At 34.2% G+C, this 12,678-nt stretch overlaps 2 long non-coding RNA genes across 2 annotated transcripts; both read right to left on the bottom strand.

Annotated features, from left to right (window-relative positions):
• Positions 1-677: 677 nt before the first annotated feature.
• LOC149725506 (uncharacterized) lies at positions 678-1,577 on the bottom strand. Its single transcript, XR_016386365.1, has 3 exons — positions 1,423-1,577; positions 1,221-1,368; positions 678-800 (listed from the first exon to the last, which is right to left on the bottom strand). It is a non-coding gene; the product is annotated as an uncharacterized LOC149725506 (long non-coding RNA).
• Positions 1,578-7,813: 6,236 nt separating this feature from the next.
• LOC149725505 (uncharacterized) lies at positions 7,814-8,538 on the bottom strand. The gene is made up of 3 exons (XR_016386367.1): positions 8,382-8,538; positions 8,177-8,321; positions 7,814-7,910 (listed from the first exon to the last, which is right to left on the bottom strand). It is a non-coding gene; the product is annotated as an uncharacterized LOC149725505 (long non-coding RNA).
• Positions 8,539-12,678: the final 4,140 nt, after the last annotated feature.

Genomic DNA, 12,678 nt, shown 5'->3' with positions numbered 1-12,678 from the left:
CGTTATAACAGAAGTGTTCGCTACTGAACTAATCCTGTGAGTTACCATGACGACCGACCGATCATTGGGCTTTTAGTAATCGACAATAATCTGGTTCTGTAATAATTCAAATCATTCACCAAACATTGTCTTTATTCCACATAGTATTCGAAATCAAGATTTCCTTGCTTAATTTCCCGGAAGTACAAAACATATTGTGGCCACTTGTTACGCGGTGAGAAGTCGTCTTACCTCAAAAAGACCGCTAAATATATACATAATTTTACCCATAAATTTATTCATAATTAAATCCATCAATTTATTTATAATCTTATTTATAAATTTATTCATGATTTTACACATAATTTTACCCATAAATTAATTCATAATTTTACCCACAAATTTATCCATATTTTTACCTAAATATTTATCCATAATTTTACCAATAGATTTATCATTAATTTTACTCATCTCTCTATAAGCGACATGTTTACTTTCGCGTGATGGGGCAACGGCAGTCATATAACATGATTTTTCGTTTTTACACAACCCGTGCTTGCTTACGAGAGCGTATAAAATTTTGGGAGTGGTTATTTCAAAGTTTTTTAGACACTAATGAAGAAGTGTTGCAAATTGCATGTTTAGATATTCACAAAATTAAGGAAAATCAAGGCGACTGGTACACAACACAAAGTACATTGGCTGATGTTCAATTTATTAAAACTTTACTTTTGCAGCTTAAACATAAATAAGCACTTATTGTGATTATCCAACAACCCATTTGGAGAAATCGACGTCTGAAACGGACTCCATGTCTGGAACTAAAATTTAAACATTTTTATTAACATGTTGAATCCATAAAACTTAGTTATACTAACATGGCGTAGTAACAATGACAGTTGTTAACATAGAGGGGTTCTGTTTCGTACACCTTGTGTCCGCTTATAAGTTACCATGTATGTAACTTTGTAGGTAATTACTTTAATGACTTTCTTTATCTTTTGTTTTGTGTATGTTGATAATTTAAAAAAATTACCGTTAACTGTCTTGCGCAAAAACACATTCGTTCACATTGGTAGCAGCGACGAACATTGAAATCTACATTATCTAGCTTAGAGGCAGACTCGCTCACCATTGAGCCACGGCACCAGATGTTAAAACTTATATTAAACTTGATTATACTGTTAACATTTACAGACGTTAAGAAGCTATTACAATTAACACGGTAAAATTAAACTTACTTTCGTTCATTTGTGGCATTTCCTCTTGGTCAGAAGGGGCACGACGACGACGAGCACTACGACGACGACGAGGACCCCAAGCAGTAGTAGTTTCAGTAAGGACAAGAAGTCCGATAAGAAGCAAAAGTAGAAGTGCTGACTTGTTCATCTACAAAAAAATATAATTACTACCAGCCATACAAAGAACAAATTAGTTACTCACGTTATTTCTTTTGAAGAACTGATAAAATATTGCAAAACTCGGCGCCTTTTATTACTAACGTTGTTTGGTTGTTTCCGATACATCTGCTGTTCGGAGTAAAATCCCTTCTTCTCAATAAAATCAATTCTTTTCAATAAAATCATTTCTTCTTAATAAATTCGGCTTACGATTTCTTAGATTCGGTTCCACTGATGAGTTCCTGTGTAAGGCATGATACGTTTGTAAAACAACGAAATTCGATTGCAACATTTAAAAAGTGAGCTTCATATTTACTCGGTACCAAACACAAAAAAACGCACCAAGTTTTCAGGAATTTGTGTATTTTCCTAAATAAACGTTTATACATTTTATTAAGAGGGTGTTCTGTTCTGTAATTTTCCACTCTGATGTACTGATGACGACTATAGTTAACGTTTTAGTAAAAGCAACACATTTTATTATATCTGATTCAGGACTTTATGATTCTATAATGAAATCAATACTGAATTCTCATTGATTACGATCCAGCAAAGAATAAAACAGAATATCAAATGAAAAACAGTTATGTTTATTAAAAAGAAAACAAGCGTGGTCTCTACACACAACTAAACGTAACTTACATATGCATTCGCCTTTACATAATAACATTGTGTGGATTAAAATATAACCTCACCTTATTGTACAATATTCACACTGAACCTGATTTTGCTACAACCATCAAGCTGTGTGTTAAATATATTTAATAAAAACTAGAGTAAGAATGTGAATATAATCACAGTAAATACAATTGTCACGCGATTAAATCGAAACATTAAACAATATAAAGCAAAACTCATGGAATGTTACTAACATTACACCAGCTAGAACAACAGTTAGAGATCTTTCTTTTTGTTTTAATAACTTCCCGTTAAGTTTCTCATGTAATTTTCTCATGAAAGCAAAACTCATGGAATGTTAATAAAATTACACCAGCTAGAACAACAGTTAGAGATCTTTCGTTTTGTTTTAATAACTTCCCGTTAAGTTTCTAATTAAGTCTTCTCTTCTTTCATTCTCTGCTTTTAGCTGTAATTGGGTTTCTGTTTAGATATGACTACTAAAAAACCTATGAACTGTAAGGCTCGATCTAACCACAGAATTTCATATTGTATCTTATGTCTTGTTCTGTAAACTGAATTTAAATAATAAATTTATAATAATATTTCACTTTTATAAAACACGCAATTTCGTTGTATTATTAGATTCATATACAGTGCCGTTGATATGCACCCGGCATTCAAGGCTTGTATAACAAGCAAATCCTGCTTTGGTAAAGTTGTTTGGGGAAAAAAAAGTAGAAATGAAACAAATTTTACAATGTTAAGTAACTTTATTTTGTCGCTTCGGCTACAGTAATGTAGGGTAGAATAGTATTGTAGCGATTGAGTGTCTTTCGAGCACAGATATACATTTCAGTTGATTTAAACTAAAATATTGCATAAAGATCGAATATTAAACAGCCGTGTTACGTAACTATTCCATCTGGCGTAACTGTGTTTATGATTGAGCGACACATCCCGTGGGTTCCCTATCAACATCAGGAAATGATGTGACAGCCTACCATTCTTTGGTGTCAATTATCTCTTCCGTGTCTTGTGTTCGCGCACGTGTTTCATGCTATAAAAGCCCTCCTATTTTCTGTGTTTAGAGGGCTGTAGGAGCTCTTCAACACTCATGCTGTCCTCACGTTTCTCTCTAGCCTGATATCGCTCGTTTGTTCGTCCAATAAACTGAGTGGTCGACCTAGCGTTATGGAGTCTTTACGTTGAGATGGGCGATTTTTTTCCGCACTTATCCTAATTCTCAACTCTAGCATTTTCTTTAATCTCTTTATTGAAATCAAACCGTAATATATATTTATACTTTTTAGACTAAATTTTCAGATTTAAAACTGTACAATTAGCGTGTGTGCACCGAAGCGTAGACGAGTGCCTTTTTCTTATCGTTATCCTCGGCATAAACACCGCGTCTCTCGTTTCTTCGCTCTTTTAGTTTACCGCTCGCAATAAATCTTTGTGCAGCCGCCACAATATGAAAAATATTAACTTCTAACATTACCTATAATACTGCGTGATTACGGTTTATCCAAATTCACAAAAGCAAACGTCTTTAAGCGACGACAAGGTTAACTAGTGTAAGTTTACATGTCATCACATGGTACAGGAGTTGTACAAAGCGTATTTACACATATTCTTTACCAAACTTTCATTCCTTATACGTCTTAAGTTTAATGAGTTTTAATACACGACTAAATGCATTCTATCTACTGCTCCACAGTTACCAATGGCGACTGAAACCCGCTTTGTTGGTTACTTTTGATTTGTTTTTGATCGATTTCAGTCGACCATTGTAGTGATAGGAGTAATTAATACTATGCTAATTAGTTTATACCGTGCTCATGCATTAGATCTGTGTGATCTCTTGTTACACTTGCACAAATACACATGGACTGTTTGTTGTCAAATGACACAGTTTACCAGCGACATCATGTGGTTGAACAATAAGAATAATAACTCCGCAAAGTTAAACATTCAAAATCGCCATCCAGATGTATAAACGTGCATGTAATACCATTATTAACATCATTTGAAGGAATGTTCAAGTGTCCAAGCAATAAGTTTTGTACACGAAACAAAACATGAATTACATTTATTCATTAGAAGATAGCGAAGCTGATACGAGGTGTATGATACAGAACACCCGTGGTATAAAGACTATTGGTACCCCGTTATGCGAGGATAAATAAGTTACATACGTAGTAACTGGTAATCGGGCACGCGGTATATGAATGAAACAGAACACCCGTGGCATACCGACTTTCGATATTCTATACCTTGCAAGGATTACATTCTTAAACTGATACCAAACGTAAAATATTTCAGCTGAAAAAAACAAATAAATTAACCACAAATAAAAAAAATGTTGTTGATCCAAAGAAGCTTCTTTTTTAAAAGTGACTCTGTAAATATATGCCGCTCTGACTGAAAATGAATGAATGCAACTTACTTTATCCTTGCGTGGTCTGGAAACGATAGTCGTTATAACACGAGTCGTAATACACCTCGCGCAAGCTTATACGAGTTACCAATTGTGTTACTTTGTGGGTGATTTTTTATTTTTATTATCAATGGCTGATAATCTGGTCAACCCATTAGTGACCACTGGGTTGGAGTAACCGCCGTCAAGTGTCTTACCCAAGGACACATACGCCCAACGATTCGCCATCAATGGTAGAAGCGACCAGCCTTGAACCCATTACCGTTGGGTTACAAGCAGGCGCGTTAACCGCTTTGCCATGGCGCCATGCAGACGCCACAGTATTTAACGCTTTCGCATCTTGTTAAGAATTAAGCCTCTATGCTGCCACCATGCATGTGTGCTTTGGTGAATAAGACAAAGCAATTGCCCCAACAAAGTGGTGAGTTGTATAAATTGTTAAAAACATTAAAAATAAAATTACAATCTAATGTATTACCAATACAGTTAATTTACGTGGTAAGTTCTAAGCGTTTACGAGGTGTATGATACACAACACTCGTGTTATAACCAGCATTTTATTACTCTCGTATAACAACCACCGACAAATAAAACGAAAAGCGTCAAATGACATTTCATCGTACAAGCCTCTCTTGATCAAAACAACTTTGTTCTTCAAAAAGATCGCTTAAATCTCCATTTTGATTTAATTGACGTTTCTGCGAACTTCCATTACAGTCACCATAGGCAAATCGTTTTGCTATTTTCCACTGGTAACTTCAACATTTGGTATACGCTGTTTACTGAATAAAAGAGCAGTGCTGTAATGTAATGTGTTATAAAAAAATGAATGGAACTTGTTTTATATTTTTGTATATTGTATGGCTGCTAATTATTAAGCACGGTAGTGGTCATATACATCCTTTTTCGTCGAACAGTTGATGTTGTTGATGTTTTGTTTTTTCCGCCATTTTTTCCGTATTAATCTCAATTCGTAATTTCAGCATTATTCCTAAATTTCTTGATTAAAATCAAATCATAAAAAAAATAATAAATTTTAGACTAAATTTTCCGATTTAAAAACACGTATGATTAGCGATTAATTGGCTTGTTTAGTGGCCGTCTGGCCGACTCAATTGGGTCGTCCCCTACAAACTCCAAATAACATAGAAATCAGGATTTTCAATTTTGCTTCGCTGGCATTTTTGCGATCGAGTATTGCACTGTTTATGTTTTCGTTTAGTCTGGTTAGTAAATCGTTTACATCATAGTTTAGACGTTAAAGTATCACCGTAAGGTGGTACACTTGCTTTTATACAAACAAATTCAGTCAATGCTTCAGTCAAATTCAGTCAATGCTTCATTCAGTCAACAGCGGGCAATTGTGCCAAGAAGTTTACATCGTGAAATGAGGTTGGTACTTACTACTCAGTACTGTAGAGATTGAATATTGAACTACAAATTATTCAATGACCATAATTGGTTGAGTTTATAGGTTGTGTAGCGGTAAACATTAATTTATTTCGAGTTCTTAAACAAAGCCACTTTAATAGAAGTAGAACAATATACCAATGTTTACATACTTTTACTTGATAACAGCACTAGCAGGCAAGTGAAATGTTTGACTACCTACATAGGTTGCTGCTGTTACTTAAGTTGTTAACGTAGTTTTCGCGAAGACTGGCATGTACCAATATTAATGCCTTGTACAGAGTACGTCATATTGTGTTCTGTATATAATCTATTACGCAGAGCAAACTCAAGAAAAGCATAGAAGTTAAAGAGATGGTTTTCTATGCATAGCAACAAGAAATCGAATATGTGTTAGTTATTTCTTAAACAATAGTTAACTATAGTGGTATAGTACCCAATGATATTTATGTACCACTATTCATGGGCGTTCAGTTTGGGGTGCTGAGGGTGTCACCCCAATTTTTAAAACAATTTTTGGAGGGTATTACTACTCTGTTTTTAGCACAAGCCACTTCTTATAAATTATCACCAAGTGCAAATGACCAAATTTCGAATATATTTTCAAAATATTATCTTTTTATTATATCAGTATCTTATAGTTGAATAACCCTTGAGGTATAAATTACTAAATTAAAAGCAAAACTTTCAAAGTTTGGCAATGAAAACATACGAAACTACAATGTGGGGAAAGATGGGACTCTAAATTGAAATATATTTACATTAGCAGTATTCTGCAACTTGTAGTTAACCTACCGAATTTAACACGCTGTGCTAGTTTCTTTGTCATGTAAACTTAATATATATATAACGTTAAACCGATATTTGTGTGTTGTTTTTATCTCAAATTAAAGTTATATTGACCCCTGCCTATTTTCTTCAAGCTTATATATGTCAGTGTTTTTTTACAAAACAGAAACTAGTTTTATGAGACAAAGTCAAACTGTACGAAATATTCAAGGTTGTTTTATGAAGCTATGAAACTAGTTCAATCGTTCGCACAAGCAAACTAAAAATATCATCGGCTTTACTATGGTTTATCGAGCATTAAAAATAGAACCTTACCATTTCGCATTTTTTTCAACTGTTCAAAGTATACTGTTTCTACTTTAGATATTTTTTTTAATATTGAAAAACAGTAATCAGCCTTTACAGGCGTTTTATAACGTCGTGATAATACTGTCGAATAATTCTGTAACATTATATTCATGATTATCATTAAATGGGGGTCCGTAAAAAAGAAAGTTAAAAAAAAGTCTCGTCTGACAAAGTGTCCCATCTTCCCCCACCCTACTATAACTTACGTGCGGTATAACCACGCGTGGCCAAAAAACGACAGTCGTTATAGCACGGATGTTCATACACCACGCTCCAGCTTACGAGTTATTAAGCAGTTGGTTTGTGGGTTGTAATTTTTTTGAGAAAGATTTTTTTATTTTTATGTGTGGCTTGGACAACCTATTAGTGACTACTTGGTTAAAACAATTACTACATGTCTACAATAGTTACAGCGACGAGCTTTAAGTAATTGTATTCTTTAATTAAGCAGAGTTTCAACCTAAATCCTACCAAATCAAAATTCGAATATTACTAAAAGTTTACTTTTTCAAACGATATTTAAAATAAAGTAGTCTTTAATTATCAGCATTTGAACGCTCAAAAGCAAACAAAAAAAGTGTTGTTTATTGTTAAAAAGACAGTTAGGAAATATGGGATATACGTTTCAACCAGAAGCATGTATGTAAGCACTTACCCTCGCACAGCGGGCACCGACAGTCATTATAACACGAGTTTTTAATTTTACGGTTGATTTTTTTGGATAGTTTGAGCCCAACTGATCGGTCTTTAAAGTTATATTGCATGTTTATATATTCACTGAGTTTAAAACATAAAGGAACAAAAAGGCTTGTATACAACACAAGGTATATGTTTTGCTGATGTTCAATTTATTAAAATCGTACGATTGCAGTTATTTTATCCACGATTATACCAAGTAAAACCGTCCTCGGATTCCATATCTGAAACTAAAAATAAATATGCTCACTAGCACTTTAAAACATTATATTGAATGAATGAGTGCAACTTAATGACATTCGTTATTACTCGGGTGTTCTGATTCATAGAGCTCGTGTCCGCTTACGAGATACTACTGTGATATTATATATTTTTGTTTATACGTATGGCTTGCAATTTGGAAACATAATTTCGGATCTTCAAAAACGAGTAATACATTTGTAGCCACTTATTACACGGTTAAAAACTGTTTGCTATTTCGTATCTATTAACTTACTTTCGTTCATTTCCTGTTGGTCATAATGGACACGACGTCGTCGACCATCATGACGACGACGATGAGAATGCCACCACGCAGTAGTAGTTTCAGTGAGGACGAGAAGTCCGATGAGAAGCAAAAGTAGAAGTGCTGACTTGTTCATCTGCAATAAAACATAATTACTACTACTACTAGCCATACAAAGAACAAATCAGTTACTCACGTTATTTCTTTTGAAGAACTGATAAAATATTGCAAAACTCGGCGCCTTTTATTACTAGCGTTGTTTGGTTGCTTCCGATACATCTGCTGTTCGGAGTAAAATTTCTTCTTCTCAATAAAATCATTTGTTTTCAATAAATCTTTTCTTCTCAATAAACGCGGCGCACGATTTCTTGGATTCGGTTCCACTGATGAGTTTCTGTGTAAGGCAAGATACGCCTGATAAACAACGAAATTCGATTGCAACATTTAAAAAGTGAGCTCCATGTTTGCTGGTACCAAACGCAAAGACTGCACCAAGATTTCAGGAATTTGTGTATTTTCCTAAATAAACGTTTATACATTTTATTAAGAGGGTGTTCTGTTCCGAACACTTCGTACCCGTTTACATGTTACTACGAATGTAACTTTGTTAGAACAAACACTCCCACACACAATGGTAGCAGCGATTACACCTGTCAGGAATACCAAAACGTATAAAAACTTTCATAAAGTCGTGACAACATGGGACAAAACTTATCGAATGTCATTTAAAGTGTTTATTACACCAGCTTAAACAATAGTTAGAGATCGTTCCTTTTGTTTTAATAACTTCCCGTTAAGTTTCTGGTTAATTCTCTTTTTCCTTCATTTTCTGTTTTCGATACAGAGCGTTGAATTAAACGTTTATTTGTTTTTTAATTATTTTAGCGCAGTTTTGTGTTTACAATGCCATAATTGCGAAATTCCAGTATTGATGCAACAGCCACGCTTCTTAATCAATGTTCTTTTTTATAGTTTTATTCATAGCGTGTTTTACCCGACATTGGTTTTAACAACTGTTGTAACATATACATTTGCTTTTACATACTACCGCCGATTGCCCTATAGCCAGCAAGTCGTGTGTTAAATATAATAAATTCAAACAATATTAAGAATGTGAATATAATCACAGCAAATAGAATTGTCTCGCGTTTAAAACAAAACAACATGAAACAAAACTTATCGAATGTCATTTAAAGCGTTTATTATACCAGCTAGAACATTAGTTAATGATCGTTCGTTTTACTTATTTAAACAACATGATATTGGAAATTATCGTAGATGTCTTGCCCACGGATACATACTCTCACACAATAGTAGCAACATCTGCTAGGAATATTAAAACAAATGAAAAGTTTCCGTTTAAATATCTTTTGCTTTATTCTGTTTTTTTTTCAAACAGGGAGCCATCGTTTAAACGTTCATTTGTTTCTTGCGTGATCATCTTACCAGCTTAAACAATAGTTAGTGTTGTGTCGTTTGTTTTAATAACTTCCCGTTAAATTCAGGCTGATTGCATTGTCCCTACATCTGGTATTTTAAACTGTTTCTGTAATTTTCCACTTTGATGTACTGATGACGACTATAGTTAACGTTTTAGTAAAAGCAACACATTTTATTATATCTGATTCAGGACTTCATGATTCTATAATGAAATCAATACTGAATTCTCATTCCTAACTTTCTTTTGTATCATGTCGTAAATTAACAATAACTTTACTTGGCTCATTGATTACGATCCAGCAAAGAATAAAACAGAATATCAAATGAAAAACAGTTATGTTTATTAAAAAGAAAACAAGCGTGGTCTCTACACACAACTAAACGTAACTTACATATGCATTCGCCTTTACATAATAACATTGTGTGGATTAAAATATAACCTCACCTTATTGTACAATATTCACACTGAACCTGATTTTGCTACAACCATCAAGCTGTGTGTTAAATATATTTAATAAAAACTAGAGTAAGAATGTGAATATAATCACAGTAAATACAATTGTCACGCGATTAAATCGAAACATTAAACAATATAAAGCAAAACTCATGGAGTGTTACTAACATTACACCAGCTAGAACAACAGTTAGAGATCTTTCTTTTTGTTTTAATAACTTCCCGTTAAGTTTCTCATGTAATTTTCCCATGAAAGCAAAACTCATGGAATGTTAATAAAATTACACCAGCTAGAACAACAGTTAGAGATCTTTCGTTTTGTTTTAATAACTTCCCGTTAAGTTTCTAATTAAGTCTTCTCTTCTTTCATTCTCTGCTTTTAGCTGTAATTGGGTTTCTGTTTAGATATGACTACTAAAAAACCTATGAACTGTAAGGCTCGATCTAACCACAGAATTTCATATTGTATCTTATGTCTTGTTCTGTAAACTGAATTTAAATAATAAATTTATAATAATATTTCACTTTTATAAAACACGCAATTTCGTTGTATTATTAGATTCATATACAGTGCCGTTGATATGCACCCGGCATTCAAGGCTTGTATAACAAGCAAATCCTGCTTTGGTAAAGTTGTTTGGGGAAAAAAAAGTAGAAATGAAACAAATTTTACAATGTTAAGTAACTTTATTTTGTCGCTTCGGCTACAGTAATGTAGGGTAGAATAGTATTGTAGCGATTGAGTGTCTTTCGAGCACAGATATACATTTCAGTTGATTTAAACTAAAATATTGCATAAAGATCGAATATTAAACAGCCGTGTTACGTAACTATTCCATCTGGCGTAACTGTGTTTATGATTGAGCGACACATCCCGTGGGTTCCCTATCAACATCAGGAAATGATGTGACAGCCTACCATTCTTTGGTGTCAATTATCTCTTCCGTGTCTTGTGTTCGCGCACGTGTTTCATGCTATAAAAGCCCTCCTATTTTCTGTGTTTAGAGGGCTGTAGGAGCTCTTCAACACTCATGCTGTCCTCACGTTTCTCTCTAGCCTGATATCGCTCGTTTGTTCGTCCAATAAACTGAGTGGTCGACCTAGCGTTATGGAGTCTTTACGTTGAGATGGGCGCGACCGTTGAACCTTATTGTGCACCCCCAACAGTAAGGAAAATTTAACGACGGAATGTAAAACGACCGTCGTTATTGAGCACAGTAGTGGTCATATAGATCCTTTTTCGTCGAACAGTTGTTCTTGGCTTTGTTGTTGTTGTTGCTGATAGAGCGATTTTTTTCCGCACTTATCCTAATTCTCAACTCTAGCATTTTCTTTAATCTCTTTATTGAAATCAAACCGTAATATATATTTATAATTTTTAGACTAAATTTTCAGATTTAAAACTGTACAATTAGCGTGTGTGCACCGAAGCGTAGACGAGTGCCTTTTTCTTATCGTTATCCTCGGCATAAACACCGCGTCTCTCGTTTCTTCGCTCTTTTAGTTTACCGCTCGCAATAAATCTTTGTGCAGCCGCCACAATATGAAAAATATTAACTTCTAACATTACCTATAATACTGCGTGATTACGGTTTATCCAAATTCACAAAAGCAAACGTCTTTAAGCGACGACAAGGTTAACTAGTGTAAGTTTACATGTCATCACATGGTACAGGAGTTGTACAAAGCGTATTTACACATATTCTTTACCAAACTTTCATTCCTTATACGTCTTAAGTTTAATGAGTTTTAATACACGACTAAATGCATTCTATCTACTGCTCCACAGTTACCAATGGCGACTGAAACCCGCTTTGTTGGTTACTTTTGATTTGTTTTTGATCGATTTCAGTCGACCATTGTAGTGATAGGAGTAATTAATACTATGCTAATTAGTTTATACCGTGCTCATGCATTAGATCTGTGTGATCTCTTGTTACACTTGCACAAATACACATGGACTGTTTGTTGTCAAATGACACAGTTTACCAGCGACATCATGTGGTTGAACAATAAGAATAATAACTCCGCAAAGTTAAACATTCAAAATCGCCATCCAGATGTATAAACGTGCATGTAATACCATTATTAACATCATTTGAAGGAATGTTCAAGTGTCCAAGCAATAAGTTTTGTACACGAAACAAAACATGAATTACATTTATTCATTAGAAGATAGCGAAGCTGATACGAGGTGTATGATACAGAACACCCGTGGTATAACGACTATTGGTACCCCGTTATGCGAGGATAAATAAGTTACATACGTAGTAACTGGTAATCGGGCACGCGGTATATGAATGAAACAGAACACCCGTGGCATACCGACTTTCGATATTCTATACCTTGCAAGGATTACATTCTTAAACTGATACCAAACGTAAAATATTTCAGCTGAAAAAAACAAATAAATTAACCACAAATAAAAAAAATGTTGTTGATCCAAAGAAGCTTCTTTTTTAAAAGTGACTCTGTAAATATATGCCGCTCTGACTGAAAATGAATGAATGCAACTTACTTTATCCTTGCGTGGTCTGGAAACGATAGTCGTTATAACACGAGTCGTAATACACCTCGCGCAAGCTTATACGAGTTACCA

This window comes from Ciona robusta, chromosome 13 (assembly GCF_009617815.1).
Source record: "Ciona robusta chromosome 13, ASM961781v2".
Lineage (NCBI taxonomy): Eukaryota > Metazoa > Chordata > Ascidiacea > Phlebobranchia > Cionidae > Ciona > Ciona robusta.
This window is presented reverse-complemented; position numbering and strand designations above follow the sequence as displayed.